General features: G+C 51.2%; 1 protein-coding gene across 17 annotated transcripts in view; it reads right to left on the bottom strand.

Annotated features, from left to right (window-relative positions):
* Brsk2 (BR serine/threonine kinase 2) overlaps window positions 1-6,501 on the bottom strand; it is a 53,797-nt gene that overhangs the window by 23,823 nt on the left and 23,473 nt on the right. The window lies entirely within an intron of this gene.

Raw genomic sequence — 6,501 nt, 5'->3', positions numbered from 1 at the left:
AAAAAAAAAAAAAAAAAAAAAAAGAGTTGCCCTAATCATTGTGTCCCTTCACAGCAATAAAATCCTAAGACACTATCCTAGATAGCAGGAACCTCATCCTCACTTGGGAGCTCTGTATCTTGATTTGCAATTCGCAAGCTATTTAGACCCTGGCCATTGACCACCTTGCTCACTGATCAGAATGGCATCATGGAAGAGTGGCTTGCTGCACCAAAAACAGATCCTTCCTGAAACCTGAGGTCTTCATGTACCCTTGCCCCTCTCCCAGGTCACCAGAGCCCTTCCTCCAAGACAAATAAATCCCCAGTTGAAGAGGCAACATGCTCTGGGTCCAGAACCACTCTGCCCTCCAACACAATCTTACTCAAGGCCCTTCAGCTGTAGACCTCTACAGGGGTTGTATTCTGTGCCCCAGCACCCTCTCATTCCTAGCCCCTGGACATGCTCCACATGGAGGAGGCTGGTGCCTGAAGCTGGAGAAGGCTCCATTGTCCAGCATGAAACATATGGGTGCTAGGCAGGCTGGAGGAGGAGGTAGCAGGGGTCCTCTCTAGGATCCATGATGACCAGTGGGAAGCAAAGCTAGACCACGATCACAAGCCACAAGGCAGGGACTGCTCTTTCCAAATCAGGATGGGTCCAGACATTGTCCCAGCAGAATGAGGCACAACAGAAGACACGAGAACAGTACAAGGCTGTTCAGTGGAAAGGTAGAGTAGGGCTAAAAGAAGCATTTCCAACATGGGATACTATCTCCCTCCTCCACAAAAGATCCATTCACCAACCAAATCAAAGGGATACTGCAGCTCAGGAAGAAAGCACATATATGTATGCACACACTCTCACACACAGAGACATACACAGACGTGTGTGTGTGTGCAGGTGCACATCTATGTACACATACACATGACAGTATTATACAAATTGGCCAAAAAAATGAACATAAAGAAGATAAATGTGTGGAAGGACAGTTCACATTTTGATTAACCACAACAGAGATGTGGTTTCAGAATCCACCTGGAGCTGGGACCTGGGTAACTAAATGCAAAGCTGAGTTTTCATGATGGAGGAAAGTCCAGGCTGCCTGCCATGTGAGAGCCTCAGCTAAGAGGTAGCCACAATAGGGCATCTTAACCAGGGAAGCAATCTCTGTGGCCTGGCACAGACTCTGGTACCTCTTGCGGGCTGTCTTTGATGCAGCATGAATGTTCATGATTTCTGCTCAGATTGGGAGAAAGACTACCAGACAGGAGGGCAAGGGTCCTGGTACTCTACTATCCATAATCCAGTAACCACATGGGTTGTGGCACTGGTCAAGGCACTAAGACACGAGTTCATCTCATTGGTCAGAAGGCTCATAAGAGTTGGTAAAATGATCCATTTCATGAAATGGGGCTGTAGGTACAAAAGAAATGGGGAAGGACAGAATGATAAGTAATAAAAAGCCTCTGGCCCAGGGGGAGGAGCTCCTACACACCTATAAGATCCAGTTACATAAGGATAAGGCCACAAGGGCAAAGCCGGAGATGAGAGCACCCAGAAACAATGTGTCCCCTCAGGAGATTGCAGAAAGCAAAAACCCAGTTTCTTCCCAAGGATGGCATAAGAGAAGGGCTGGCAGGTAGGAAGAGGCATGGCGAGCATCCTCAAATGTGTTCCAGGCAGATAGGCTCAGCCTTTTAGCTGACTGTATGTCTCAGCATGTGGGGAACAAGGATCACTGGAATTCCTTGGCAGGAACATGAAGAATTCCATATGCCATCACAGTTCAGCAGGCAAGCATACCTAGTAGCCTAGTAACCAACAGTGCAGCCAAACCATGAGCTGCTTATTGACTGACCTTCCAGGACATTCTGGGCCCTGGTAGAGATGGGACATATCTCATGTCCTCTCTCTTATGTTTACACTATAGGCATACTCACCCTTATATGGCTATGTGCATACCCATACCCCAACAATGCACTTAGGCATATCCACTCACATACTATCTGTATGCCTATATACTCACTCTCACAAACCAGTGGCATATACATTCAACCTCACATGTATGTGCACACATACTCCACACTCAATTCCACATGCATGTATTCATTCCCTTGTATACTCTGCAGCCTGTACATAATGTCAGGCATAAGAGGCACATAGAAAAAGGAACGGCCTCAGGAACAGAGAGTAAATGGTACGAAACTAGGGTAGGCTACCAGCAGCCATGGGACGATTTCCCAGACATCAAATATTTAGAAGACAGTGCTGTCTTCTCCAGCCTGTGTGACTTCCAAAGACTGTCGAGCATAGCTAGGTATCAGGCTCTGCCTTGTGCCCCACCTTAAAGGTGAGGGGAATTAGGGTTATGGCATCTACCTATCTGGTTTCTAAAAAGCCAAGAAGACAGAGGGCCACCAGAACAAGGTACCCTGAGCACAAGCCTTCTCTAGAGCCTTCCTGGGAATAGAGGATCATGACCCCTGCTCAAGGGAATGAGTGGCTCTGGGCACAGAATGGCTAAGGTGCAGGGGAGCCACCTGGACCCCTACCTTCACCTTCTTCCACTTGTTTCCAGTATGTACAGAGGGACCTTTTCCCATCAATGTACCTCGAACATTCCTACATACCTTACATAGCCCAGCATGGCAATGCTTCTCCTTGGTAAAGCTCTCCTAATATTCTGGGCCACTCCTTCCCTACCTCCATGTGATAAAATGGGATCCTGCCTCAGGAATAGGGACGATGGAGGTCCTCTGATGTTAGACATCTGGGTTATGGGAAGTTCTGCCCATTCTGTTTGACGGGGAGTGGGGAGTATGCCCTTAGGAGCCCTGCCACTTGGCCTGCAGCCTCGGGGACAGGAGGCTTTCTGGCGGGAAGCCCACAATCACCCCTCATTACCCAGCTCTCTAACTTGCTGGGGCTTATTTTCCAATTGTGATTTTATCTCTAATTATTGTCTTCACACAGATGCAGCCTCACATAGAAGGGGAAAGTATACCATGTCACAGATAATTACATGGGGCCATGCCAGGGTGGGGCTGAGCTGGAAGCACAAGGAGCCACCAGCTCCAACTGTATATTGCTTCTCTATGGGGCAGCAGCAGGCCCAAAGGTACTGCGGCTTCTATGCCTCTAAGGAGGGCCTCCAGGCTCCCCAGAGGTAACTTTGAGTGTCAAGGCCCCAGGCCCTTCTAGGGCTATTCCCACCCATAAGCACCTGGGGCTTGTGAGCCTGACTACAGAATCAGAGGTGATAGGCAGGTGAGCAACTATAGCTGGCCAACTCGGGCATCAGGTAGGCCCCCGCCTGCCCATGGGGCATAGGATGTGTGGGTTCTGAGCAGTACTGATCCTCATGAGTAGTGTGCCAGAGTGAGGGCAACAGGATGACCTTCTAAATAACACCTGTCCTCTACCCAGCTAACAGAACTGGGGCAGGGCACTGCCATGTGGGCTGGGCACTTCCTAGGGGGTGTGGTATAGTAGCTTGGCATACTGCTCTGCCCTCTGGACACTAGTGACCCCAAAGGATCACTGCCGCAGTCAGGGAGAGGAAGGAATGAGCCTAACTGTGGATCAAGCCAGGTGGTCTACAAAAATACCCCAGGGTTAACTTTGGGCAGTGTTGATGCAAGAGGACAGAGGCAGATCTGGCTCCCTATAAACTTGCAGGAGTCCTTGGCCGATGGCAAAGAGCCTTGAGGCACTGGATACAGACTAGGAGACAGTGCCTCTTCCCTTCTGCCCTGCCATTGCTGGCCTGTCTTACAGGTTATGGTCCTTCTGAACACCCTAGCTGGGGTTCTTTGAGCCCTGGGGATTATGAGTGCAAAAGTCAGAGAGCTCTGTTCCCACTGTCCACTGACAGCACACCAGGATGGTCTGCTGCTATTCTGTGGTTTGGGCAGTGTTCCCTAGGTAGGCGACAATACCAGCATTGAGGAGGACATTTTGTAGCCTCCAGCATCTCAGGCATGGCCATGGATTAGAGGGGTAGAGGTGGCAGTCCAGAGATGTCATGTCCTGAGATATACAGTATCCACTTGGGTGGCAGTACCAGCCATAGGTGCAGCATATGCTTGCATGTCTCACAACTGCTGTCCAGCTCGAAGTGACTAGCAGGCAGAGCTCGGGGCTACATCACACACTCCACTGGATCCCAAGCACAATATTTCTGCAGAGGCATCAAGTCTTGGGAGACTACAATCCATGTATAACCTCCTGTTGCCAGTTCCTTCCCTTGGCCTTTCCACATGTGGCCAGGGCACCCCAGGTCACCCAGTGCCACCTCCCAAGACTGTGGACACCCCACCCCAGATTCTTAACAGGGAGGTGTAGGCTGTATCCATTTGCACTCACTTTTTTTTTTTTTTTTTTTTTTTTTTTTTTGGTTTTTCGAGACATGGTTTCTCTGTGTAGCCTTGGCTGTCTTGGCACTCACTCTGTAGACCAGGCTGGCCTCGAACTCAGAAATCCACCTGCCTCTGCCTCCCAAGTGCTGGGATTAAAGGCATGTGCCACCACTGCCTGGCTGCACTCACATTTTTTCAGGCCCTCAAGCTTCCAGTGTCCCCGGGTCTCCTGGTGTACTCCACTCTCAACAGATTCAGGCTTAGGGGCTAAGCTCACCAGCTCCAGCCCCCCTCAAGGAAGGACACTGGTCTCTCCAAGTCACTCTTCTTACAAAGCCAAGATATGGCCTGTCTGCAGCAGCCCGAGAGGAACAGTGACCATCAACCCTTCCTACAGAGTCATCCTAGGCCTACCCACACATACTGCTCTACCTCCCCTCCTGCCAGTGACATGACAAACACTCAGGCCCTATGTGCTTACTGCATATAGACCTCAGTACAGGCCTGACTAAGTTACAATACTGCCTACCTGTGCAGATGGGAACCCAGAGTTCATGAAGCCCAGAGTCTGAACTCCTAGATGTTAACAGATGCACATGCATGCAGGCCACTTGCTGTCAGGACCACATGGTCCAAAACCAGGCTGGACAGGGAGGAATGACTACCACAGACCCCCAGATCACGCCACACAATACAGACTTCTTAGAACCTTGTACAGTGGTGCTCAGGTGGGGAATGGCTGTGCAGACACCAGCAATGTTGTGGTAGCCGCCCAAATCAGGCTGTCCCCATGAGCCCTGTCCCACAACTATGGAACCAGTGCAAAGGAAAGGCAGCACCTTAGTCAGGGGCTCCCAAGTCTCCCCTCTTAGGCCATCTCTGGCCAGTCACTCTTCAGGTTCACCTCTTTCCAATCCTCATAGAGAATCCAGTGGATAATCTGCCTAGGCCCCTCCCTGGCCTCTCCTGAGCCTTGTCACTGGTGTGCTCAGCCCTCCACTGAAATTAAGGAATATCCAGATGTGAGGAGGTACCTCCTCTGTGACCTGTCTGCACATACTTGGGTGCATCTGCCCTGCTCATCTGCCTAGAGGTCACCTTGGGGACCCAGTTGGCTTCTCCCAACTCCTGTTCTGGCCAGAGGTGGTCCAGAGAGTGGAAAGGAGTCAGTTCTGCCTAGGACAGATTGCCAGTGGTCAGATACAGTACTGAAACAGAGGATGGAGAGAGCAGGCTGTGTCTGAGGTGCCTCCTGACTGTACTGGCAGGCCTCATCTGGACTGCTGTCCTTGGTGCTGAATGCAGTAGGCCGGGGCATCGGGGCTTGGCCTGTGGCAGCTTTGGGGGGCAGGGTCCTACACAGTCTGCTAGTGCTTGGGTGCCGTGTGAGTGGCTGGCAGCAACCTCCTCTGCGGCTTTTGAGGAGGAAGGCAGAATGCACCTGAATGCTGGCCCCAGTCAGCTGATGAGCATACCACCCCGAGTTCCTGTTGAGCCCAGCAGGGGGCACCTAGCTTGAGACTAGTGCTCAAGAGAAAAATGCTTCACGGGTCATCTGTACTTCCCGCATAAGTGACCACTCTACCTAAGGGACCAAGTGTATCTTATCCAAAGACTCCTGCCTCTACTCTGATGGCTCAGCTTCCGGGGCAACCACTGTAGCACACAATGACCTATTTTCCTCCAGTTCTCTGTAGGCAGCACTGTAGGTGTGTGAAGGGGCAGTGGCTCCCATTTCCCTGATGTGACAGATGGGACTCACAGCCAGCCTGTGTGGGCTTGGCAGGAGATGGCCCCATCCTGGGAAAAGAGATCACAATGCAGAGTCCAACTTGCCCTGGTCAGGCTGCCTATGGCAGCAGGTTAGTCCTTGAGGAAGCATCTGGTAAGATGCAGGGCAGACACCTGAGAAATGGAGTCCCTACCCTCACCAGAAGGGGGTATGTGTTCTACATCAGACGCTGAGAGCAGACCGTAGATAAAACCAGACCTGCCAGCCCACAGCTGTCCTTGAATGTCCTGATAGAACTCTGCAAGCTCTGCCCAGAGAGGTGGCACCAGCAGCCTCATGGTGGTCTGAGCTGTTACTACAGGTCACATCCCCAACACACACATACACACACACACACACACACACACACACACACACACACACAGTGGG

Source organism: Mastomys coucha, unplaced genomic scaffold, assembly GCF_008632895.1.
Source record: "Mastomys coucha isolate ucsf_1 unplaced genomic scaffold, UCSF_Mcou_1 pScaffold21, whole genome shotgun sequence".
In the NCBI taxonomy this organism is placed as follows: domain Eukaryota; kingdom Metazoa; phylum Chordata; class Mammalia; order Rodentia; family Muridae; genus Mastomys; species Mastomys coucha.
The sequence above is the reverse complement of the archived record's forward strand: the minus strand, read 5'-3'. Positions and strand labels throughout refer to the sequence as shown.